Source organism: Dermochelys coriacea, chromosome 2 (assembly GCF_009764565.3).
Source record: "Dermochelys coriacea isolate rDerCor1 chromosome 2, rDerCor1.pri.v4, whole genome shotgun sequence".
Lineage (NCBI taxonomy): Eukaryota > Metazoa > Chordata > Testudines > Dermochelyidae > Dermochelys > Dermochelys coriacea.
The window spans coordinates 23,632,057-23,658,840 of NC_050069.1; the positions used below are offsets into that span (position 1 = coordinate 23,632,057).

General features: G+C 44.0%; 1 long non-coding RNA gene across 1 annotated transcript; it reads right to left on the minus strand.

The window, feature by feature from the left end:
* Positions 1-21,690: 21,690 nt before the first annotated feature.
* LOC122458601 lies at positions 21,691-26,679 on the minus strand. Its single transcript, XR_006278668.1, has 3 exons — positions 26,669-26,679; positions 22,408-22,413; positions 21,691-21,822 (listed from the first exon to the last, which is right to left on the minus strand). It is a non-coding gene; the product is annotated as an uncharacterized LOC122458601 (long non-coding RNA).
* Between the last annotated feature and the right edge of the window lie 105 nt (positions 26,680-26,784).

The following is a 26,784-nucleotide window of genomic DNA, read 5'->3' on the forward strand; positions in this document are numbered from 1 at the left end:
ACTTTGCAACTTTATTAAAGTCTTTTAATGCAATATGTAATGATGAACAAAATTATCAGCATTTTGATATCACAACTTCAGTCTAAGGATCTCAAATTCCTTTATGCACATTAATGAATGAAGATTAACTACTGCTGATGAGGTAGTGCTTCATATTTGGGGAAACTGAGGTATAGAGACTTGATCCAGGTCATGAAGGAAGCGTTGCAGAGCTGTGGCTGGAGTCACATCTCCCAATTCCTAGTCCTGGTCTTTAACCACCAGACTGTCCTTCCTTTTCTAGACGATAATTTATCCTCTGTTGTATGTTGACATTCCGCTTTGCTCTAAATTGTGTGTGCTGCTTACATCAGAGACTTTATCTGAATAAATGCGAAGTGAGCTATTTCCACTGAGCATCAATTAGGGCAAAGAAATGCAAACCAATTTGTAGTTGGGTAATGGCTCTTCAGGGATGTATTTCCCTCAGGAGAGTTAATGAGAGACACTATTAATGACCGGTTTCAGAGTAGCAGCCGTGTTAGTCTGTATTCGCAAAAAGAAAAGGAGTACTTGTGGCACCTTAGAGACTAACAAATTTATTAGAGCATAAGCTTTCGTGAGCTACAGCTCACTTCATCAGATGCATTTGGTGGAAAAAACAGAGGAGAGATTTATATACACACACACAGAGAACATGAAACAATGGGTTTATCATACACACTGTAAGGAGAGTGATCACTTAAGATAAGCCTTCACCCACAGCAGGGGGGGGAAAGGAGGAAAACCTTCCATGGTGACAAGCAGGTAGGCTAATTCCAGCAGTTAACAAGAATATCAGAGGAACAGTGGGGGGTGGGGTGTGGGGGAGAAATACCATGGGGAAATAAGGTTTCAGAGTAGCAGCCGTGTTAGTCTGTATTCGCAAAAAGAAAAGGAGTACTTGTGGCACCTTAGAGACTAACAAATTTATTAGAGCATAAGCTTTCATGAGCTACAGCTCACTTCATCGGAAATAGTTTTACTTTGTGTAATGACTCATCCATTCCCAGTCTCTATTCAAGCCTAAGTTAATTGTATCCAGTTTGCAAATTAATTCCAATTCAGCAGTCTCTCGTTGGAGTCTGTTTTTGAAGCTTTTTTGTTGAAGTATAGCCACTCTTAGGTCTGTGATCGAGTGACCAGAGAGATTGAAGTGTTCTCCAACTGGTTTTTGAATGTTATAATTCTTGACGTCTGATTTGTGTCCATTCATTCTTTTACGTAGAGACTGTCCAGTTTGGCCAATGTACATGGCAGAGGGGCCTTGCTGGCACATGATGGCATATATCACATTGGTAGATGCGCAGGTGAACGAGCCTCTGATAGTGTGGCTGATGTGATTAGGCCCTATGATGGTATCCCCTGAATAGATATGTGGACAGAGTTGGCAACGGGCTTTGTTGCAAGGATAGGTTCCTGGGTTAGTGGTTCTGTTGTGTGGTGTGTGGTTGCTGGTGAGTATTTGCTTCAGATTGGGGGGCTGTCTGTAAGCAAGGACTGGCCTGTCTCCCAAGATCTGAGAGAGCGATGGCTCGTCCTTCAGGATAGGTTGTAGATCCTTGATGATGCGTTGGAGAGGTTTTAGTTGGGGGCTGAAGGTGATGGCTAGTGGCGTTCTGTTGTTTTCTTTGTTGGGCCTGTCCTGTAGTAGGTGACTTCTGGGTACTCTTCTGGCTCTGTCAATCTGTTTCTTCACTTCAGCAGGTGGGTATTGTAGTTGTAGGAATGCATGATAGAGATCTTGTAGGTGTTTGTCTCTGTCTGAGGGGTTGGAGCAAATGCGGTTATATCGTAGCGCTTGGCTGTAGACAATGGATCGAGTGGTATGATCTGGATGAAAGCTAGAGGCATGTAGGTAGGAATAGCGGTCAGTAGGTTTCCGATATAGGGTGGTGTTTATGAAGGTAAAAAATCCATTACAATCTACATACCACACAGACTATGCTGACAGCTTGTGCCACACACTCTCAAGGAAACTGCGGAACCACCTGATTAACATCCTCTACAGCAAACAGGGAAAGATTAAGAATGAGCTCTCAAAACTGGATACTCTCATAAAGAACCAACCTTCCACACAAACTTCCTCGTGGCTGGACTTTACAAAAACTAGACAAGCCATTTACAAAACACACTTTGATTCTCTACAAAAGAAAAAGGACACTAAGCTATCTAAACTACTATATGCCACAAGGGGCCACAACAATGGTTCCCGTAACCCACCCAGCAATATTGTTAATCTATCCAACTATACTCTTAGCCCAGCGGAAGAATCTGTCCTATCTCGGGGCCTCTCCTTTTGCCCCTCCACCCCCACGAACATGATACAGTTCTGTGGTGACCTAGAATCCTATTTTCGACGTCTCAGACTCAAGGAATATTTCCAACACACCTCTGACCAACATATTAACCCACAGAGACCTTCCTGCCAACACTACAAAAAGAAGGATTCTGGGTGGACTCCTCCTGAAGGTCGAAACAGCAGCCTGGATTTCTACATAGACTGCTTCCGCCGACGTGCACGAGCTGAAATTGTGGAAAAGCAGCATCGCTTACCCCATAACCTCAGCCATGCAGAACACAGTGCCATCCACAGCCACAGAAACAACTCTGACATCATAATTAAAAAGGCTGACAAAGGAGGTGCTGTCGTCATCATGAATAGGTCGGAGTATGAACAAGAGGCTACTAGGCAGCTCTCCAACACCACTTTCTACAAGCCATTACCCTCTGATCCCACTGAGAGTTACCAAAAGAAACTACAGCATTTGCTCAAGAAACTCCCTGAAAAAGCACAAGAACAAATCCGCACAGACACACCCCTGGAGCCCCGACCTGGGGTATTCTATCTGCTACCCAAGATCCATAAACCTGGAAATCCTGAATGCCCCATCATCTCAGGCATTGGCACCCTGACAGCAGGATTGTCTGGCTATGTAGACTCCCTCCTCAGGCCCTTCGTTACCAGCACTCCCAGCTATCTTCGAGACACCACCGATTTCCTGAGGAAACTACAGTCCATTGGTGATCTTCCTAAAAACACCATCCTAGCCACTATGGATGTAGAAGCCCTCTACACCAACATTCCACACAAAGATGGACTACAAGCCGTCAGGAACAGTATCCCCAATACTGTCACGGCTAACCTGGTGGCAGAACTTTGTGACTTTGTCCTGACCCATAACTATTTCACATTTGGTGACAATGTATACCTTCAAATCAGCGGCACTGCGATGGGTACCCGCATGGCCCCACAGTATGCCAACATTTTTATGGCTGACTTAGAACAACGCTTCCTCAGCTCTCGTCCCCTAATGCCCCTACTCTACTTGCGCTACATTGATGACATCTTCATCATCTGGACCCATGGAAAAGAAGCTCTTGAGGAATTCCACCATGATTTCAACAATTTCCATCCCACCATCAACCTCAGCCTGGACCAGTCCACACAAGAGATCCACTTCCTGGACACTACGGTGCTAATAAGCGATGGTCACATAAACACCACCCTATATCGGAAACCTACTGACCGCTATTCCTACCTACATGCCTCTAGCTTTCATCCAGATCATACCACTCGATCCATTGTCTACAGCCAAGCGCTACGATATAACCGCATTTGCTCCAACCCCTCAGACAGAGACAAACACCTACAAGATCTCTATCATGCATTCCTACAACTACAATACCCACCTGCTGAAGTGAAGAAACAGATTGACAGAGCCAGAAGAGTACCCAGAAGTCACCTACTACAGGACAGGCCCAACAAAGAAAACAACAGAACGCCACTAGCCATCACCTTCAGCCCCCAACTAAAACCTCTCCAACGCATCATCAAGGATCTACAACCTATCCTGAAGGACGAGCCATCGCTCTCTCAGATCTTGGGAGATAGACCAGTCCTTGCTTACAGACAGCCCCCCAATCTGAAGCAAATACTCACCAGCAACCACACACCACACAACAGATCCACTAACCCAGGAACCTATCCTTGCAACAAAGCCCGTTGCCAACTCTGTCCACATATCTATTCAGGGGATACCATCATAGGGCCTAATCACATCAGCCACACTATCAGAGGCTCGTTCACCTGCGCATCTACCAATGTGATGTATGCCATCATGTGCCAGCAATGCCCCTCTGCCATGTACATTGGCCAAACTGGACAGTCTCTACGTAAAAGAATGAATGGACACAAATCAGACGTCAAGAATTATAACATTCAAAAACCAGTTGGAGAACACTTCAATCTCTCTGGTCACTCGATCACAGACCTAAGAGTGGCTATACTTCAACAAAAAAGCTTCAAAAACAGACTCCAACGAGAGACTGCTGAATTGGAATTAATTTGCAAACTGGATACAATTAACTTAGGCTTGAATAGAGACTGGGAATGGATGAGTCATTACACAAAGTAAAACTATTTCCCCATGGTATTTCTCCCCCCCACCCCACCCCCCACTGTTCCTCTGATATTCTTGTTAACTGCTGGAATTAGCCTACCTGCTTGTCACCATGAAAGGTTTTCCTCCTTCCCCCCCCTGCTGTTGGTGATGGCTTATCTTAAGTGATCACTCTCCTTACAGTGTGTATGATAAACCCATTGTTTCATGTTCTCTGTGTGTGTGTATATAAATCTCTCCTCTGTTTTTTCCACCAAATGCATCCGATGAAGTGAGCTGTAGCTCACGAAAGCTTATGCTCTAATAAATTTGTTAGTCTCTAAGGTGCCACAAGTACTCCTTTTCTTTTTATTAATGACCATGGCTGTATATCAAAAGGTCTTAAAGCATCCACTATGATTCATTTAGAAAAATGCTTTAACCTAGGTAGGAATGATGGAGAGAAAAACAGCAGCTTAACAACCTTCCATGAGTGTGTTCTGTCTGTTCTGGAGAGCATCTCCCTTTAGAATACCATTGCCAAGAAACTCACGTTGATACCTGACCTCTCTAACACCTAGCTTGCTCTTCTACTCAACACCATCTCTTGCTGCCAGGTGGCTGCTATTTTCCTTGACCTGATGGCAATGGGCTCTGTATTTTTCCTTCTGCCCTCCCACTCCTTCACTTCCTTTGAGGCGTGCTCCATCTGGCTTATGACTCTCCTCTTCTAGTTTTCTACTCTAAGCAGGGTCTGAATGAGCTCTCCCCTGACATCTGTGATGAGCTGGGGGAAAAGACTCCATTAACTGACCTGGTTTGCATAGATACTCTGCCTAGGTGTGCAGCACCTCGGAGCTGCTTTACCCAAATGATCATTTTTGGCTGGTGTTGGATTGCAGGGGTAATACACTGTTGTTACCCATGTGTGTGAGTAAAAGACAGCAGGACTGTGCTTGGCATGCCCTGATTGCAGGTGGTCACCCTCAACTGAACTGCACTCACTAAGCAGGGGTGCCAATGGCCAGTGAAGATGAGAGGGTGGGGGTAGGTATTTGTGCTTGGTGGTGTATTGTCTGCCTGAAGAATGTGAGCTGCCCTTTGACTCTTCCCTTCTCTGCTATTTAATGACAGAGCCTATTAGACTCAATTGTTATGTGTAACCCTTCTACCAGGTGGAGCTGGCAGCAACCAAGGCTGGGTTCAATATCTAGGGGTTCCTCTTCAACAATACAACACAAAACTGGCTCAAACCCCCACCCAGTAGCCTGGGAAAATTACACACTACCCTTGGGTGCTTCTGAGAGGCAATGCTTCGCCACTCACAAGCACGGAGTCTGAGAATAGAAAAGAAACTTTTAATAAAAGCAGGGAAGTTACCCAACAATTAGGGAAAATGCCAGAAGCAGGATTCATAAATATAAAAGTATAAGCAGGACATCCCGCCCAGAGAGTGCGTGGGGCAGAGTCTTCTGCCCCATGTTCCTGAGTTCTACAACCAAAAGTTCCTCTCTGCTCCCTCACCACACCCCACTCACAGTGGTTGCCCTTAGTCAGCAAGGACCCAGGGTTCAGAGGTGCATTTGTGTGAGTTCACCTCTCTCCTGGGGAAGAAGACACCTGGCTTGCTCTGCCATCTGAGCACTTGCTCTGGCTGGCCGCCACTGTTCCTCACCACCTGGCCGCCCCACCAGGCACGGTTCCTCTCCATCATCCATCCCACCAGGCACAGTTCCTCTCCGCCAGTCACCCTGCCAGCCGCTCATTCTGTTTGCAGGCTGACTGTCACTCAGCTGCCTCTCTTCTGTGACCTTTACACATTAGTCTCTTAGTGCTTTTCAGCTCTTTGCAGGCTGAACAGAAACACCACCCCACCACAAGCTCTCATTTAAGCACTTTAACATAATAAAAAAGCTCCTAATAAATCTTCTTTAGCTCTATTCTAGAATGGTGGGGAGCAATAGGTTAAACCAGATGGGGGACCCTTAGGGAGAGTCCACACCTCCTGGCTAAGACACCTGTCCCCACCCCTCTTGCTTTCACAGGAGTCTGGCATTTGAGCCCCTGGCTTAGTGAGTTCCTTTCAGCTGGGGATGACCCGTCAGTCAGGATTAACTCACCACGGTTCTGCTCCCCTTTAGTCATACAGTGAAGATAACAACATTTTACTACCCCTGCATTGCATACTAAAGTGATTTGTAACCCGACGCCAAAGCTGATCACTTGGAGCTACACAGCTCCTGTCTGCTGGATACCTATGCAGAGTAGGTGTGTTCATGTAAATACAGTTTGCTCCTGCAGTCTCTCCCCCACCTGAACTAGCTGTCAGGGGAGAGTTCATTCAGACCCTGCTTACATACGCGTACCCAGAGCTGAAATCACTGTTAACCAGATTACCAGTGGGGCAGTATCTCCAGTGAGAGAGACTGACCAGCCTGCCCTAGTAGTGAGGCTCCCCCACTAACTGGTGAAATAACTGAGAGCTGTGTTAAATGGTGGGGCCTCAAAACATCGCAGAGGTTGTAGTAGAATGACGCAGCAGCAGAGTGAACAGTGACGCAGTGGTGCAGCAGCAGAGTGGATGACGCAGCAGGTAGCAATGAAGAGTGAGTGGCGCAGCAGCAGAGGCATTGCTCAGTGCCCCTCCCCCCCAAAGATGGGAGGTGAACCCACAGAAATGCACCTCTGAACTCTGGGTCTTTGCTGACCAAGGACAACACCTGTGAGAGGGGTGTAGTGGAGGGAGAGGGGAGCAGCAAGTTAAAGGAACATTTGTTTGTTGGACTTTCATAGCCCAATGTACTCTGGGGCGGGTGTTTTACTCTTGGCTGTATGCTTGCAGATCATGCTTGTGGAATTTCCCCAAATTAATGCAGGATTCTTCCCCCCCCCTTTAAAAAAATGAAGTCTTTTTCATACTCAGACTCTGCTTGTAACTGGGGAAGTATTGCCTCTTACAGGCACCCAGTTGGGGTGTGTCATTTTTCCAGGTTACTGGGTGGGGACTTGAGCCAGTTCTGTGTTATATTGTTAAAAGGAACTCCTAGCTATTGAACCTGCCACTTGTCACTGCTGACTCCACCAAGCAAAAGGGTGACATACTGTCCTCCTGGCTACCTGACTTACCATCTAGCAAACTATATTTACTCAGATCATGGGGAATTTGCTCAGGAGTACTAGGGCTAAAAACATGGCAGTGCCCCCCTCATCCTGCAACCTCCCCACTGACCTCCAATATGGCCTCCACTACCAGGGCCCTGGCAGGCAAGCTTAAAAGCCTCACTTTGCCTGAGGCCCCAGTTAGAACAACATAGCAACAGTGGGGGAGGCAATTTTTTAGCCTGTGCAGTCTCTAATGTCAGAGTCTAAATTACTTCACATCTGTCCCATTCATTCCCCAGCTGCAGCTCTGGACTCTTTCTGGCCTTTACTGATTTTTTTTTTTTTTTTGCCTCATGCTACCTTAGACTCTTGTTCTACTGACCCTGCCCTTCACCAAACCCCACTCCTTCCTTCCTCAAACCTACTCTCTTCAGCATATGTTCTCTTCCAATAGCCCCTCCTCATCTCCCCCCAGTGTGGGAGGCTTCCCCATAACAGAAAGGTTCCTTTGCCTCTCCCAGGTCAGGTCTTGCTGTGGATGACTGGCTGTATAAAAGCACAATGAATCTTTGCTAATCAGAGCTGCAGGAATGCTGTAAAAGCTTTTCCACACACCCATTCACATTTTTAAACAAATGCCCTTTGGCTCTGTTCACACCCATCTCAGGTTCACTTTCCATCACTAGCTAGTGACTGAGTCTACAAACGGGAATGTTTGCTGACATAATGCATTTTGGGCTTGATCCAGCAAGGTGCTGAACCCTGATGTGTAACAGGCCCTGCCTGAGCTGTCAGTGAAATGAGAACCTGGGACCTTCAGCGATAAAAACATGTACGAACCTCTGCTGCTTGAGGTAAAGGCATCCATCTGTTAGCTGGAAACAGTAGTGGGGAAAAGCCAGTAGATGGAGACAAAGACTCACTCTTTTAACTTGAGCATCTTGCAGGTCAAGCTCAGAAGTTTGGGGCCCTGTGCATGGAAAGTGCCCCAACCCCCAAACACCTTCCTTAAACTACACAGAGCGTGTGATAAACTGTCTGTGAATATGAAAAAATCTCCATCAATTATTAGATTGGAGAAGACAAAATCTAACAAATATATTAATAGATCTCAAATATTTAAATATACATGGCAACTGGATTTTTTAAAGCTGAACACCACCTCTCTCTCCTCTTTTGCTGTGGGAAACATCGGCTAATCACTTGTGAGTATTTATGAACTGTGACTTAGAAATGAACTCGACCATGCTGAGCTGGCTCCCCAGTTATAAGGGAAAGGGTTCCTGGTGAAAGTAGGATTTGCTGGAGACCATACAAAATCAGAAAAGAGCAAGGACATTAGCACATTGAATATTTGAGCCTCCTGACATTTTGCTGCCTTTTGAAAAACAGGCAGGGAAAGGGGGACTGAGTCCTACCTGGGTCTGGACACAAATTTGATCTGAATCAATACAAATAAGGGACTGACTCAGACACTGATTGTGGGATTGGGCTTCAGAGTTGAGTAAGCAAGAATGCTGGTGCTTTTCCTCCTAAAACAGTGGAGTTGGGTGTCATGATATCCAACTACCTGGACCCCCAAGAGGACACCATGGCTCTGATGGCTCATGACATCAGTGCCATCAAGGAAGCAGAATGAGCCAAAGAAGAGCTGAGCCCTGAAAAGGGAACCTGACCCTTCCGAGAAACCCCCTCCCCCACCTGCCCCACTCTTTCATGGCTCTGATGACTATGGCCATCTGGGAGGGTGCTGAGAAGAGACCTGGTAGCCTAGGGGCCAAACCTCCCTGTGCATCTGCCTAGGGCACGAAACCTGAACAGTGCTGCAACTCCAGGCACCAGGTTGCAATGACACTTCTTGAAGTTTGGCATGCCCACTTTCTATCATGAGTCATGGCCTGGGGTGGGGGTGTGTGCCTGGGCCAAACCTGACTGGGACCCAAATAGGATTGCCACATCCGAGAGTCAGAAAACCTACCCGTGACCCAACTCTCACCAGCATGACCCTCCTCTTCTCCTCCCAGGTGCCCCACCACCACCATCACCACCAGCCTGACCATCCTTTTCCTCTCTGAGGCACCTCCCCATCAGCCTGACCCCTCAGCACATAAGCCCCAATACCCCCTTCCAGGAGCCTCAGTCCAGGGAGCCCCTCTACTATCCTCTCCCAAACTCCCAGGTGCCCCTGCCTTCCACACTCTGGTCCTCACTCCTTACCCTGTTCTGCTGGTGAGCATCAGGTCTGTCCTGCTTCCTGGCACTGAGGGGAACAGGAGCAACCATGTTGGTATGTTGAGGGCCCAGCTTGTGAAGCGGGGCCTGAGTGCCGTGCTGGTAGCACTCCCAGCAGCCACATTACTTGTATGCCGTAGTGGAAGGAACTGCTGGTGCCTCCACGTGTGTGCACAGCAACAATTGCTGAATGCAATATGATGGCATTTTATCCCCACTTATAACTCACAAATAACTCATAAATTACAAGGGACCTCCTGCCCCAAGCACGCTGCAATCAGAAGCATGGGGAAAAAAAGGCAGTTGGGTGATTAAAAAATGGGCCAGGTAGTTGGGGGCCCCATACAAATCCATAGTAGTTAATCTGGCCTTGATCAATTGCTTTCCACAAATATTTGTAGAAAGTAAGTTTCAAATTTCTAAATTCTAATTTTCAAAATTCCTAATTTTCATACTTTGCACTGAAAATTTGATTCTAAGGGCTGGTCTACCCTGGAAACTTACATTGGGATTGCTATGTTGCTCAGGGGTGTGAAAAATCCACCCCCCGGAGATACATACCGATACCAACCCAAGTCCCGGTGTAAACAGCATTAGGTTGATGGAAGAATTCTTCCGTTGACCCAGCTATCATCTCTCAGGAACGTGAATTAACTACAGTGATGGGAGAACCCTTCCTGCCGGTGTAATGAGTGTCTACACTGCAAAGGGTGGAGCTGCGGCTGTGCTGCTTTAGTGTTTTAAGTGCAGACATACCTTAAGAGTTCTTATCCAGTCTGGGAACAGAAGCAAATACCATGTGACCTAATTGTCCAATTAAAACTAAGAGCTTGACTTTCACACGTCAAGTTCTTGCAGTGAAATGTTGTCAGATGAGCAACTCAGCGTATTTGCAGAAATGACTTGGCGAATACTTCTGAATAGAACTGAGTTCCCCATCTCTTATGTGATTTTTTATTTTTTTTTTTTGCGCCTAGAAGAAGGTCTGATCCAATGGCAGGGAATGAAATGTTTGCTAATGAGTTCTTGCAGTCACTGTAATTGATTGGTGTAAGGAGACCAGAGAAAACAGGTAGAAAATAAATATGAAAAACCCCAACATATTCAAGTTGTCATAAACAATGCAAATTACCATTATTTAACAGCTCCAAAAGCAGTCAAACTGTAGATAGCCTGAACAGCTTTTTGTTTTTTCATTTTTTAAATTAAGCCATTCAAAAATTACAGCAGAGTATGTTATTTTTGAATGTTCTCCCTCAATTTGTATGAAGTTATTTTTTTGGCCATGAACTATATTTTAAACATTTTCATTATACCGGGAAACAGGCTTGAGCCAACAACGAACATTTCAACACTCCGGAATTCTAATGGTGTTTAAAATTCAGATCTGGATTTTCCCAAAAGATTCCATCTTTATAATGGGCAGAACTAAAATGCCAGATCTAAACACCTCTGAACTTTGAGGTGTTCAAAATTTAGCTCCAGATCTGAATTTGAATTTTTGCAGCTTAAACTCATCGCTCCATTTGTGTTTGGTCTTGTGATATAGAGTGAGGTGTTACAGCATGGGAAATACATAATTTATTGGAGACTGGTTCAAGATCAGAGGCTAAATTTGAATTCAGGTTGCTGTATCTAGTAAGCTAAGCTGTAATTTGACTTTAGATTGAACAAAGAAATTGAATAATGTTCAGAGTAAATTGATAAAACATTGAATTGTCTGTTCCTGTGTCTTGAATGACTCATACTTAGCAAATAATTTTTTAAATAGGAAACATACCCATACATTGCTCACAATTACTACAAATGTGAGGATTTAAGCCAAGCAAAATAAGTTTTAGGATTTTCTCAGCTTTCTAATTCTGTTATCACATTGTACCGTAGAAGTCAGTCTGCTTTAACTTTACTCCTCGGCAGTTTAATAATCTATCAGGAGGGGGAAGTATTTCAATAAAAATCAAGTGGTTTGATTTTTCTTTAAAAGATATTCACAGAGAATTAGACAACTTAGCTTTTTACCTACTGACTCCTCTCCTGCATTTCTCATCATTTGACTTGGCTTTGGCACCAAGGGACTCTATGATTCATGAAACATGAGAGAGTCTCTAATCTGTGCTAAATAGAAAAGGCTTCCTCCTTGTAGCTGCTGAGAAAAATTTTAATAGATGTGGGGAAAAACTGCACATCATTGCCCCTAATATGCTTCTGTCGTTTTAAGCAAGAGAGAGATCAAACTGTCTAAATGCTCTCTGATATAAATTTATTATTCCTTTGTTCTGGGCCACAGTGAATACCATCACTAGAATTAAGCCTTCTTTATAATTTTTTGGCTTTGGCCAGTGGAATTATAAAGAGGGCACACTGTACTTTGTCATTGGAATAATTTGCTTAACTGTGAACCAGATTACTCAAAGCCTTGATCCTGCAATGAGCTCCAGGGGCACTCCTGCACTCGCTGAGCCAATGCTGAGCGGGTGCAGGCACAGAGGTCTGCTCATTTGGGGTAGGATTGGTGCTCTGATACAAGCATCCCTTTGCAGCATGTGCTGTTCTGGTCTATGAATCTATATGGCTTAAAGCAATTTATTTATTTTTGGCTATGCACCAAGTCCATATTTGCAGTTTTGCTTTAGCAAGTGGGGGGAATTATGCCGCCGAGACATTTCCTCCTCGCTTGCTGTTTACAAAATCTTGTTGGACTCTATATACAAATACATATATACATTTATATACAAATGCACAAAGCCTTGGAAACAAGCAGGGAGAACTGGAGGTCCTGGTGATGTCAAGGAATTATGACGTGATTGGAATAACAGAGACTTGGTGGGATAACTCACATGACTGGAGTACAGTCATGGATGGTTATAAACTGTTCAGGAAGGACAGGCAGGGCAGAAAAGGTGGGGGAGTAGCACTGTATGTAAGGGAGCAGTATGACTGCTCAGAGCTCCGGTACGAAACTGTGGAAAAACCTGAGTGTCTCTGGATTAAGTTTAGAAGTGTGTGCAACAAGAGTGATGTCATGGTGGGAGTCTGCTATAGACCACCGGACCAGGGGGATGAGGTGGATGAGGCTTTCTTCCGGCAACTCACGGAAGCTACTAGATCGCATGCCCTGATTCTCATGGGTGACTTTAATTTTCCTGATATCTGCTGGGAGAGCAATACAGCGGTGCATAGACAATCCAGGAAGTTTTTGGAAAGCGTAGGGGACAATTTCCTGGTGCAAGTGCTAGGGGAGCCAACTAGGGGGAGCGCTTTTCTTGACCTGCTGCTCACAAACCGGGTAGAATTAGTGGGGGAAGCAAATGTGGATGGGAATCTGGGAGGCAGTGACCATGAGTTGGTTGAGTTCAGGATCCTGACGCAGGGAAGAAAGGTAAGCAGCAGGATACGGACCCTGGACTTCAGGAAAGCAGACTTTGACTCCCTCAGGGAACAGATGGCCAGGATCCCCTGGGGGACTAACATGAAAGGGAAGGGAGTCCAGGAGAGCTGGCTGTATTTCAAGGAATCCCTGTTGAGGTTACAGGGACAAACCATCCCGATGAGTCGAAAGAATAGTAAATATGGCAGGCGACCAGCTTGGCTTAATGGTGAAATCCTAGCGGATCTTAAACATAAAAAAGAAGCTTACAAGAAGTGGAAGGTTGGACATATGACCAGGGAAGAGTATAAAAATATTGCTCGGGCATGTAGGAAAGATATCAGGAGGGCCAAATCGCACCTGGAGCTGCAGCTAGCAAGAGATGTCAAGAGTAACAAGAAGGGTTTCTTCAGGTATGTTGGCAACAAGAAGAAAGCCAAGGAAAGTGTGGGCCCCTTACTGAATGAGGGAGGCAAGCTAGTGACAGAGGATGTGGAAAAAGCTAATGTACTCAATGCTTTTTTTGCCTCTGTTTTCACTAACAAGGTCAGCTCCCAGACTGCTGTGCTGGGCATCACAAAATGGGGAAGAGATGGCCAGCCCTCTGTAGAGATAGAGGTGGTTAGGGACTATTTAGAAAAGCTGGACGTGCACAAGTCCATGGGGCCGGACGAATTGCATCCGAGAGTGCTGAAGGAATTGGCGGCTGTGATTGCAGAGCCCTTGGCCATTATCTTTGAAAACTCGTGGCGAACGGGGGAAGTCCCGGATGACTGGAAAAAGGCTAATGTAGTGCCCATCTTTAAAAAAGGGAAGAAGGAGGATCCTGGGAACTACAGGCCAGTCAGCCTCACCTCAGTCCCTGGAAAAATCATGGAGCAGGTCCTCAAAGAATCAATCCTGAAGCACTTAGAGGAGAGGAAAGTGATCAGGAACAGTCAGCATGGATTCACCAAGGGAAGGTCATGCCTGACTAATCTAATCGCCTTTTATGATGAGATTACTGGTTCTGTGGATGAAGGGAAAGCAGTGGATGTATTGTTTCTTGACTTTAGCAAAGCTTTTGACACGGTCTCCCACAGCATTCTTGTCAGCAAGTTAAGGAAGTATGGGCCGGATGAATGCACTATAAGGTGGGTAGAAAGCTGGCTAGATTGTCGGGCTCAACGGGTAGTGATCAATGGCTCCATGTCTAGTTGGCAGCCGGTGTCAAGTGGAGTGCCCCAGGGGTCGGTCCTGGGGCCCGTTTTGTTCAATATCTTCATAAATGATCTGGAGGATGGTGTGGATTGCACTCTCAGCAAATTTGCGGATGATACTAAACTGGGAGGAGTGGTAGATACGCTGGAGGGGAGGGATAGGATACAGAAGGACCTAGACAAATTGGAGGATTGGGCCAAAAGAAATCTAATGAGGTTCAATAAGGATAAGTGCAGGGTCCTGCACTTAGGATGGAAGAATCCAATGCACCGCTACAGACTAGGGACCGAATGGCTCGGCAGCAGTTCTGCGGAAAAGGACCTAGGGGTGACAGTGGACGAGAAGCTGGATATGAGTCAGCAGTGTGCCCTTGTTGCCAAGAAGGCCAATGGCATTTTGGGATGTATAAGTAGGGGCATAGCGAGCAGATCGAGGGACGTGATCGTTCCCCTCTATTCGACACTGGTGAGGCCTCATCTGGAGTACTGTGTCCAGTTTTGGGCCCCACACTACAAGAAGGATGTGGATAAATTGGAAAGAGTACAGCGAAGGGCAACAAAAATGATTAGGGGTCTAGAGCACATGACTTATGAGGAGAGGCTGAGGGAGCTGGGATTGTTTAGTCTGCAGAAGAGAAGAATGAGGGGGGATTTGATAGCTGCTTTCAACTACCTGAAAGGGGGTTTCAAAGAGGATGGCTCTAGACTGTTCTCAATGGTAGCAGATGACAGAACGAGGAGTAATGGTCTCAAGTTGCAATGGGGGAGGTTTAGATTGGATATTAGGAAAAACTTTTTCACTAAGAGGGTGGTGAAACACTGGAATGCGTTACCTAGGGAGGTGGTAGAATCTCCTTCCTTAGAGGTTTTTAAGGTCAGGCTTGACAAAGCCCTGGCTAGGATGATTTAACTGGGACTTGGTCCTGCTTTGAGCAGGGGGTTGGACTAGATGACCTTCTGGGGTCCCTTCCAACCCTGATATTCTATGATTCTATGATTCTATGATTCTGTGCATGACTTGGTGCGAAGATCTGACCTTTCACACCTTGGAGAACCTTAGTCAATCTTGTTGGGAATGTTTCACACAGTTCCAGTGGTAGTCGTCCTTGGTGGCCCAGTAGTTGAAGTAGACTGAAGCAGTAGAGTCAGGTCTCATCTCGCCAGCAAAGGAGGAAAGAAGAGTTCTGAGGGTACACTGATTGCCTAAGACAGAGAGCAACAGGGGGGCTGGCTACCTTCTGCTTTTAGCAGAGGAGGTGGAGCTGCACTTCCTTACACCCCCACTACTTATTACTCTAAGCCCTGGGCTGGCCTGCTAAGGGAAAACTGTGTAAATCCTAATACTAATGATAATCAATGGAGATTCTTCTTGAGGTGACATAGTAGAGGTTTCAGAGTAGCAGCCGTGTTAGTCTGTATTCGCAAAAAGAAAAGGAGTACTTGTGGCACCTTAGAGACTAACAAATTTATTAGAGCATAAGCTTTCGTGAGCTACAGCTCACTTCATCTGATGCATTTGGTGGAAAAAAAAACAAAACTTTTTTTTCCACCAAATGCATCCGATGAAGTGAGCTGTAGCTCACGAAAGCTTATGCTCTAATAAATTTATTAGTCTCTAAGGTGCCACAAGTACTCCTTTTCTTTTTATAGTAGAGGTTAGTAGTTTTGTGGAGAAGAACATGTGTTCCATTTCCCATATCGCATGCATATAGATTAGCTATCTATTTACCCATATGACATCAGCACAATAGTATCTGAGCACTTCAAAAGCAATAATGAATGTATCCTCAAATCATACCTGTGAAGTATGGCAGTATTATCCCTATTTTATAGATGGGGAATTGAGGCAGAGAGAGAAAGAGAAAGAGAGATTAAATGATTTGAAAGGTCACTTTGTCATAGTCTATGGCTATAGACTGCTGAAATGTGTCCAGTAGAAACAGATACGAGGGCACCAGCTTATTACATAAGGAATACAGAACACTCCTTGGATGGCATTAACACTTGGTTACTTCCAGTCCTGGGTAAAGATGACCCTGTAACAAAGGTGAAAATTCAAAACCTTCCAGCTAATCTGGTCAACTGCCCAGTCCCCTATTTTAATTATAAAATCTTCTCTGCATTTTTTCCTATTTCCTTTTTTTTTTTTAAATATCCTAAGAAAATACACAGGTCTTCCTTTTGCATGCACAGTTGAAGATATTCAAAATCCTAGATACCAATAAGTTTGATATTCTGTTCTTGTTTTGGACTGTTCGATCAAAGTGGAGTAGCTTGCCAGAAATATTAAATATAATTCATAGGATTGAGTAATACTAAAAAAAATTTACTCTTGTAATTCTTTTAAATATACTGTGGAGGTGAGACAGGGCTTGTTTACCAGTAGGGGATCCCTATCCTTCTACTTTTGTAGTTGTTAAGGAACTTTCTAAGCTTCCGTAAATCTTATTTACAGGTTAAGCTTTTACTATACAGCAGCACAAAGAACAATCCCTATTCTGCTAGGTCCTTACTGGATAGGGACTGTTTCACACTCTGGGTGCTGGTTAAGAACATGAGAGGATTCTATGTGTCTAAAATTAAACTGGCTCTTTGTTAAGAGAACTATTTATATAAGTGCTGCAACTGCAGCTAGCATTCCAGCCATGTGTCCACAGACTGGCTTCCTGGTGTCTTGCCAAACTGTTCCCTCCAGCAGCCTGTGCTTCTCCCTTCGAATTCCATACAGGTTGCTAATAAAACCCCAGTGTGGTGGTAAGGAGCATGTGCTGATGCAAGGGTGTCATCCTTTAGAGGCAATGGAGAACTGTGGTCTTAATCACTTTTCAGAATTAAAGATTTCATGACACTTTTTGCAATAGATGAGAAATTAGGCCCTGATCCAGCAACCAGTTACACATATGCTTAATTTTGCTTTGGTGAGTAGGCCCATTGAATTTAGGGAGGCGACTTACATGTGTAAAGTTATGCATAAGTGTGTTCAGGTTTGGGAATTGACCAAGGTCTCAGTTTTTTAAAAATAGGAACTTAAATAGGGATTTAAACACCTCAGTTTAAGAACCTAAATAAAATTGGCATGATTTTTCAAACATGCTTAGCCCCCAACAGCTCCCAATATCATGGGAGCACTTGGGTGCTAGTCACATTTGAGAATTAGCTTTATTTAAAAAATTTGTGCCTAAATACGGATTTGGGTACCTCATTTTAGCAAAGATTTTCAAAAATAAGAGCTTAATGTGGCTATCCACATTTGCCAAAAATACTGAGTGTATCTAAATTCCTACTGAGATTGTAGTTAAAGGATTTTTCACTTGTCCTAAACTGTTGCATAGTGTTGTTCTACATGATTAAACAGTGTCAAGTTCCACTGAGGCAGTAGCTGCATTTCTGCTGTGGGTTACATGATTCCTATTAAACGTGCTGGGGGCTTTCCCATTTAGAACCCTATGTAAATGCAAAGTATTTATTATTAGATATTTATACTGCAGTACTGCCTAACAGTCTTAGTCAAATTGGGCCCCATTATACTGTACGAATAGAATAAATGATAGACTAAGCTCTTTGGGGGCAGGGACTGAAGACAAAGGTGGTTCAGAAACAAGCAGGCTGGGGTAGGGGATACAGGACAACATCTAACAGGGTGTGCACAGTTCTTCACCAGTTACCAGCAGTGACCACAGCTCATCCCCTGCCCAGCCATTATGAGGAGAAGCCAGTGGAAGAACTCCCAGAGAGGGATGAGATGGCCAGAACAATGATCAAGGGAGATATTATAGCTGCATCTTGAACGGACTTAAGAAATTATTTCCTAGAAGTATGCTATTGGAAAAGGGTAGAATTGCTGTATGTAGCCAGAGATAGCAGAGAAATAGACACATGGATCACTTATTTTACATAATTTTGATTTGAGTCCCAGGACAAGAATGCTAATGTTATCTGAGGATAAACATCAGTCATCAATAAAATTCCCATAGAGTCAGCAAACCACTCAGGAAATAAGCCACCAAATCACCAGGTTCAGATTCCTCTGGAACACCCCAAACTCTACGTGCTTCTGTAGATTTGTGCTTGTTCTTTGTTCACTCTGTTCGTCGAAGTGTTGTCCTTTCTAGAGAAAAGAGAATAAATCATCACAGCTGGAACTTCCTAGACACTTATCCCTCTCCCCCCACTTCAGCTGTTTCCATTTTATTCAGTTTCCCCATGCTTCTTCCAATGCCCGGGAGGTATTTTATGCAATTTATGAGGCTACAAATCTAAGTTCTTCGAAATCCTTACTTAGAGCCCCTGAATCAGATGCCAGCATTGCTCTTGATGCAGAAGCTGCCAAGGAGATCCTACGGCAGTATTTATTCTTCTGTAGGCCATATGTGACCCTGCTGTGCAGCATAGAGGGGAGAAAATGCACAGAGAAAGCTGTAGTGGGGCCATACAGAGAGGGATAGCAGCTATGCTTCCCAGTTCTGTACTGGGATCTTTTCCCCACCACACAGTTACCTCCCTCGGAGGATACGTCTTACTGAGGGGATCACATAGGGATTTTAGGATATTGTAATTTGTTACCCCAATTGTTACTTGAGGCCAAACATCACCCATCTTGTATCATGCTCATGCATCTGGCAGCCCTGAAATGCTGTCTTGTAGCACTGGTCTCATTTATTTGGGCCACAAAAATGGCCCATAGCAGCTTCTCTTTGAAAAGCATGAAGTTTTGCAAGCAGACTCTCTGCTCCCCCTGCTGAATCAGAATGAAGAAGGAGCATTTGGGAGAAGATGTGGACACCAGCAGCAAGTATAGAGAGCAGCAGGAACTCAATACTGGCCCCAGACTCCTCCACCCAGCTACCTTCCATTACTTCCACCCTGATGCCACCAGACAGCCCTCATCCAGTCTCAACCAGCACCGCCAGAGAGCCCAGAGATATTGGAATCGGAAAAGATTCAGGAAAGGGCAACAAAAATTATTAGGCCTATGGAACGGCTTCCATATGAGGAGAGATTAATAAGACTGGGACTTTTCAGCTTGGAAAAGAGATGACAAATGGCGGGAGTGGGGAGATATGATAGAGGTCTATAAAATCATGACTGGTATGGAGAAAATAAATAAGGAAGTGTTATTTACACCTTCTCATAACACAAGAGCACAAATGAAATTAATAATAGATTTAAAACAAACAATAGAAAGTATTTTTTTTCCATACACACAGTCAATCTGTGGAACTTCTTGTCAGAAGATGTGGTGAAGGCCAAGTTTATAATAGGGTTTAAAAAAGAACTATAATAGGGTTTAAAAAAGTTCATGGAGGATAGGTCCATCAATGGCATCCCTAGCCTGTGTTTGCCAGAAGCTAGGAATGGGCATCAGGGGATGGATCACCTGATGATTACCTGTTCTGTTCATTCCCTCTGAGGCACCTGGCATTGGCCACTGTCAGAAGACAGGTTTCAGAGTAGCAGCCGTGTTAGTCTGTATTCGCAAAAAAGAAAAAGAATACTTGTGACACCTTAGAGACTAACAAATTTATTTGAGCATAAACTTTCGTGAGCTACAGCTCACTTCATCGGATGCATGCGGTGGAAAATACAGTGGGGAGATTTATATATACAGAGAACATGAAACAATGGATTTTATCATACACACTGTAAGGAGAGTGATCACTTAAGATGAGCTATTACCAGCAGGAAGGAGGGGGGGAAGGAGGAAAACCTTTTGTGGTGATAATCAAGGTGGGCCATTTCCAGCAGTTAACAAGAACGTTTGAGGAACAGTGGGGGGTGGGGTGGGGGGAGAAATAACATGGGGAAATAGTTTTACTTTATGTAATGACTCATCCACTCCCAGTCTCTATTCAAGCCTAAGTTAATTGTATCCAGTTTGCAAGTTAATTCCAATTCAGCTGTCTCTCGTTGGAGTCCATTTTTGAAGTTTTTTTGTTGAAGGATAGCCACTCTCAGGTCTGTAATCGTGTGACTGGAGAGAGTGAAGTGTTCTCCAACTGGGTTTTGAATTTTATAATTATTGACGTCTGATTTGTGTCCATTTATTCTTTTACGTAGGTATTGTCCAGTTTGACCAATGTACATGGCAGAGGGGCATTGCTGGCACATGATGGCATATATCACATTGGTAGATGCGCAGGTGAACGAGCCTCTGATAGTGTGGCTGATGTGATTAGGCCCTATGATGGTGTCGCCTGAATAGATATGTGGACAGAGTTGGCAACGGGCTTTGTTGCAAGGATAGGTTCCTGGGTTAGTGGTTCTGTTGTGTGGTGTGTGGTTGCTGGTGAGTATTTGCTTCAGGTTGGGGGGCTGTCTGTAAGCAAGGACTGGCCTGTCTCCCAAGATCTGTGAGAGTGATGGGTCGTCCTTCAGGATAGGTTGTAGATCCTTGATGATGCATTGGAGAGGTTTTAGTTGGGGGCTGAAGGTGATGGCTAGTGGCGTTCTGTTATTTTCTTTGTTGGGCCTGTCCTGTAGTAGGTGACTTCTGGGTACTCTTCTGGCTCTGTCAATCTGTTTCTTCACTTCAGCAGGTGGATATTGTAGTTGTAAGAATGCATGATAGAGATCTTGTAGGTGTTTGTCTCTGTCTGAGGGGTTGGAGCAAATGCGGTTACATCGTAGAGCTTGGCTGTAGACAATGGATCGTGTGGTGTGATCTGGAATGAAAGCTAGAGGCATGTAGGTAGGAATAGCGGTCAGTAGGTTTCCGATATAGGGTGGTATTTATGTGACCATCGCTTATTAGCACCGTAGTGTCCAGGAAGTGGATCTCTTGACAAAGCCCTGGCTGGGATGATTTAACTGGGACTTGGTCCTGCTTTGAGCAGGGGGTTGGACTAGATGACCTTCTGGGGTCCCTTCCAACCCTGATATTCTATGATTCTATGATTCTTGTGTGGACTAGTACAGGCTTAGGTTGATGCCAATGTGATATATGCCATCATGTGCCAGCAGTGCCCCTCTGCCATGTTAATAATGGAAGTGTTAAGCTGCTCACACTCATGGAAGGTTGTTAAGCTGCTGTTTTTCTCTCCATCATTCCTACCTAGGTTAAAGCATTTTTCTAAATGAATCATAGTGGATGCTTTAAGACCTTTTGATATACAGCCATGGTCATTAATAGTGTCTCTCATTAACTCAAATAAATTTGTTAGTCTCTAAGGTGCCACAAGTACTCCTTTTCTTTTTTGTCAGAAGACAGGAGACTGGGCTAGATGGACCTTTGGTCTGACCCAGTATGGCCGTTCATAGCCCAGCACTCACCTACCAAATTTTGTACAGCTCCACATCTTATCCTTATTAGTGCTTGGGGAATGGTAAGCATGTGGGGGAAAAGAGGGATTGTCTGTAAAGCACCCTCATGCTACCAAACCAGGTTTTGCTGTTGCTGAGCCAGCTCACTCCCTGGGGTAATTCTGTCTGAGCCCTCTCACAGAATCCAGGGAAGCAGTTGCCAGCAGGGCTGGCTGTTTTTATTGTAAGCCTTCTTAACAAAAACAAAACCTCACAGACCCTTCTCTCAAAAGTTTGTGCAGGCCAAATAGTCCCTTTCTCAAGTCTGTCCTTCACACCACTAATTTCAGCAACCCAAAATTTCCTGTCTCTTACCTCACAGCCTCAGTAATAAAGGACTCCACAGTCTCCCTTCTATCCCTTTGATTTCTGGAGCAATTCCTCTCTGCAGTAGCGCCAACAGCAATCTATGGGAAGCACAACACCTAGGCCCCCCTCAGCTTTCTGAAGGGTGTTGCAGTCTCCCCGTTTCATTTCCTACAGCCCTCTTTATAAGGACCAGCTAATTAAGTTCCAGCTCTTATATCCAGCAGTGAGCAGGACTAGTTAGCCAGCTAGCTGCAGGCCTCTGACCCTAGAAGAATGGTATCCCTTATACCCACACAGTCTCTCTTACCCATGAGAAACATCATACATGGTGCTGCATGAACTCTGCAGTTATAGTAACAATAGTTTGTGTCTGGGATTCTGTTGCTTGGGACTGGATTTCACATATTGTTTAGGTTACGGTTTGCAGAAGATATGGGACCCAACCGGGGACCTGAAATCAACCCCCCCCCAAACTTTGCAAGGGGTTTGAAATCTGGACTCAGACCTGGATTGCCACTTCTATGGCTCTGGTCTGTCTTTAGTTTTTGCTTTATATATATATATATATATATGTATATTTTTAATATTAACAAGCCTATAAAATAAATAGGCCAGATTATAAAAAGAAAATGAATGCTAAATGGAGCAGACAAAATAGCTAGGATGTAGCCTTTCCATCCGCTGCAACAAGAATTGTTTGATTCTGCTGCAATAAGAATTGTAGAAAGGTAAACCCTGCCTTTTATGGAAGAATTAGAAATTGTTGTTTCTCTAAATATTATAATTAATCAATACTGTTATGAGCTAGTATTCAACAGGGAACTTGTTAACTGCATGAGTATCAAAGGGGAAAATAGGTAAAAAAGATGTAGTTAAATTTTCCTCTCCTGAGTGTATCTTTGTAATTGTTACACCTCTGACTTGTTCCACTTTGGTGATTACCTGTGTGGATCCTCCATGGAGTTTATAGGTTCACCCTGGTCGAGCAAGTTGCGAGATTGTGTCTTTATGCTGCAGAATAAAGGGACTCAATTTTACATTCTAAATTGATCATTTAATTAATTCAAATAATAGGGCTGAGCTGCAAAATTTGAATCCTCATCTGATCTTTGTCAGACTTTAGTGATGTTCTCATCTGGGGATTGATTTTGCCCAAGAGAGGAAAGAGGGTGATGCTGTGCCGTGTTGATTTGGATCCAAGCTCCCCCAAAGATTCAAGGGTGTTTGAAGCTGTGGTTTTGGTTCAGGGCTATCTCTATTAATCATTATATACCCAGTGGTGAGCTGGAGCCGGTTCGCACCGGTTCGTGTGAACCGGTTGTTAAATTTTGAAGCTGGTTTAGACCCGGTTGTTAAAGGGATGGGCAAACTCCGGCCCGCAGGCCACATCCGGCCTGTGGGACCATCCTGTCCGGTCCGCCTGAGCTCTTGGCTGGGGAGGCTCTCCTGAGAATCCCTTTTTAATTTTTACTCACCCGGTGGCGCTCCGGGTCTTCGGCGGCACTTTGGCGGCACGTCCTTCAGTGCCGCCGAAGACTCGGAGCTACTGAAGGAACCGGTTCTTCAGTTGTTGGCAGCTCATCACTGCCAACTACTACTGCTACAGCTACACCTACTACTAACTGCTAGCTACTTCCTTTGAAACCATGTTGTACATGGTATTATACAACTAGTTTCTCAGACCTCATGGAGATTTGGAAGATCAGCATGATCCTGAGGTTTCTCTGATAATAATTATATAATTAGCATCTTTCCTGAACTGACTCTGGTGATTCTTTGTATGGAGTTGCAGGCAGACATATTGCAGGGTAGGAAAGCTTTAGGTAAAAGATAAAGAAATCCTTCTATAGGAATATAATGTGCTGAGTAAAGGATAGACATAATGCTTTTCCAACTAAGGCCTGATCTAAAGCCTATTAAATCTTTCCATTGACTTAAATAGGCTTTGGATAAGATTCTTAGTGGTGTTTGGAGATGATTAATTGATGCTGCTCCTAAATGTTTGCTGAATTTTGAGAATATAGTTATTGATTTTTTTGTGCAATATAGAGTTAACATTAAAATACATCCTGATCTGAGTGTTGTACCTTTTTTTCACTGGTTCACTTTGAACTCAGTATTGATCCTGGGCACAAGTAAAGCATACAATTCTTAGGTTTCATTCTGGATTCTGATCGTTTATCTTCTTGGACTTCAGAAGAAATTCCTGCTGAATATGAGGGTCACCAAATCATTGAGTGTACATTAAAGTCACTCAACCAGAGCGTTGACTGGCATGCTCACTATGAGAACAGGTCCTTTCAGTTAACTGGTCCGTTTCCTCCACACTGGTGCTTTTCAAGAAACTCTGTTTTACAGAAACATAGCATGTGTGGTTAGAACACATAAACATTCAGTGACAGATGCAGCGCTGTTGCATGATTTTTTTCCCCGGGGTGCCATCGTGAATCTAGTGGGATCCAGTAATTTAATTTGTGAAATTTTTAAGAGGAGAGAAAAACACTCAAAGATCTCAAAACTGTGGACGGATGCAAATAACATGTTGTAATACATTTATCACATGGTAATGCAAACCAGAGAAATATATAGAGAAGAGGGATGTTATATTCCCTGCCTGTGACATTATTCCATGTTTAAAGCCAGAGAGCAGACAATGTAGAAGAAAAAGAAAAGGGGGAGAATTTCCTTGGCTTTCTCCTTTACAAATAAATTCCTGGTTGGACCATACAACTTTTGCACAATTTCCTCTCCTTCTGATCTCCATTTACAAGGAGAGATGCTCACATTCTTAAGTTCTTCACCCATTTCGGAAGCACTGCACTTAAAATTAAGAAAGCGTTTTCCCCCGCCTCTCTCTGTAGAGAACAAGTAGTTCTCCCACAGCTGAGACACTGCAAAAAAGTCCTAGTCATTGATTGTTTCAATTACACAGACATAAAAATACACTTAAAAAGTGTGGCTGACTCTGATCTAACATATGCCACTTTCCCCTTCATGTAACGCTAATAACTTCAACAGGATTGCTGAATTGCATTAGTGTGAGAGGAGGATCAGACCTAGTGTCTGCAGTGAAGTCAGTAGTTACTCCAGATTTACGTCAATGGATCTGAGAGCAAAATCTCATCCGAGCAAACAAATGGCTTGCTTTTTCTTACTCCCTCCTGTTAGTTGCTTCTACAAGCTCCTTCAGCATGCAAGTTATGCTCTTTTTTGCACACCCACTGAATGCCAAATTGGTCCAAGCGACCACTTTACCATTTATACCATTTTTGACCAACCTACTCTTAAAACATAACATTTACCCCTCCTGAATTTGTTCTGGAGATTTTCAGGAGAACTGTACTCACCAGACCAAATTCTGTAGTTATTCCAGTTTAAATCCAAAGTAACTCCATTGAAATTCTACTGTTTATCTTGGAATCTTTGTTTCAATGGAGATAGTCTGGATTTACGTGGGGTAACTAATAAGCAGAATTTGGCCCAAATTGCATTTCTGTGAACACTTATTGCATAGCATGGTGTATTGGCTGTAAAATGGAATAAGATTTTCTGTCTTCTTTTAAAATACAAGAAAACTAAATTTAGTTTCAGATGCTGTGTCTGAGGATGCAAGATTTGTGAATCAATTTGCGAATTTGTGTTTCAAATTTCAGGTCTGTTTTTAGACAGAATTTCTCATCCTTTGAGAATAACAGTTTGATTTATATAATCTTTTAAAACAATAACCTGATCATTACATTTCAGGTAATAAATACATTTACATAGAAACCATAATGTCATTTGTACCGTGTGTGACATTACTTGAACGAGGAGAAAACAGAGGCTAGACATAACAATGGACTGTACTACTGTGTCACAGAGCAATTGTGGCACTTCTGCTCCCGAAAAGAGCTCTGAAACAAATGTTTTGAGTTCCTGTATGACTAAAACATTCAACAAAATAATCAGACAAAGCCATTTATATAGCAGCTGGGTAGTAGAAAATTTGCGGATTATATTTAAAGAGTAGCTCGTCACTCATAATTTATATAAATCTATATGGGTGGTTCTTAAAATGTTTCTACTGTGATTCCCATAATATAGACAGGAAATATCTCTCAGACCAGTAACAACTTTCAAATTGGTAAAACGTATGAAGTGCAACTATTGTATTTTAAAATATCTTTATGTCTTCAGCATATGGGGGATAGGACACACTTACAACAATGGAGAGAATAGTGTACATAATTAGTCTCTCCCTATTATATTATCAGGTAAATTATCCTGTAGTAGCTTTATATTTATTTTATTTATGACCTTGGGCAAGTCACTTCACCCCTCTCTGCCTTAGTTTCTTCATCTGTAAAATGTGTATAATAATACTGACCTCTTTCATGAAGCATTTTGAGATCTACCGATGAAGAGTATTATATAAGAGGTAGGTATTATTCTTTGGCCCCCATTACTGTAGTAATGGAGTGCCTTGCATATATTAATATAGCCAGTTAGGGTTGCCAGGTTTTCTACCAGAACACCTGGTCAAAAAGGGACCCTGGCAGCAGGGGTGGTGAATTATATACACTCGTGGTGCCCAGGCTCCAGCAATATTCAGGGCCCGGGGGCCCGGCTCCACCAATGTTTGGGGTCCCCTGGCCCTGCCTGCCGCCTCCCGCACCTCCCCCGAATGTCCCCCGCTCCAAACTTGCTGCCCCCGCTCACCTTCCCTGGCCCTGGAGCCTGCAGCTCACGCTGACTCTGCTCTGCTGGGTCCCCATATCAACTGCTGCTGCAGGGCCCTAGTGCCCCCCATTCACTAATGGCAGGGCAGGCTGCCCTTACCCTGCCCTTCCGTCCTAGCCTGAGCCTCTCCAATGCTCCAAACCCCTCAACCCCAGCC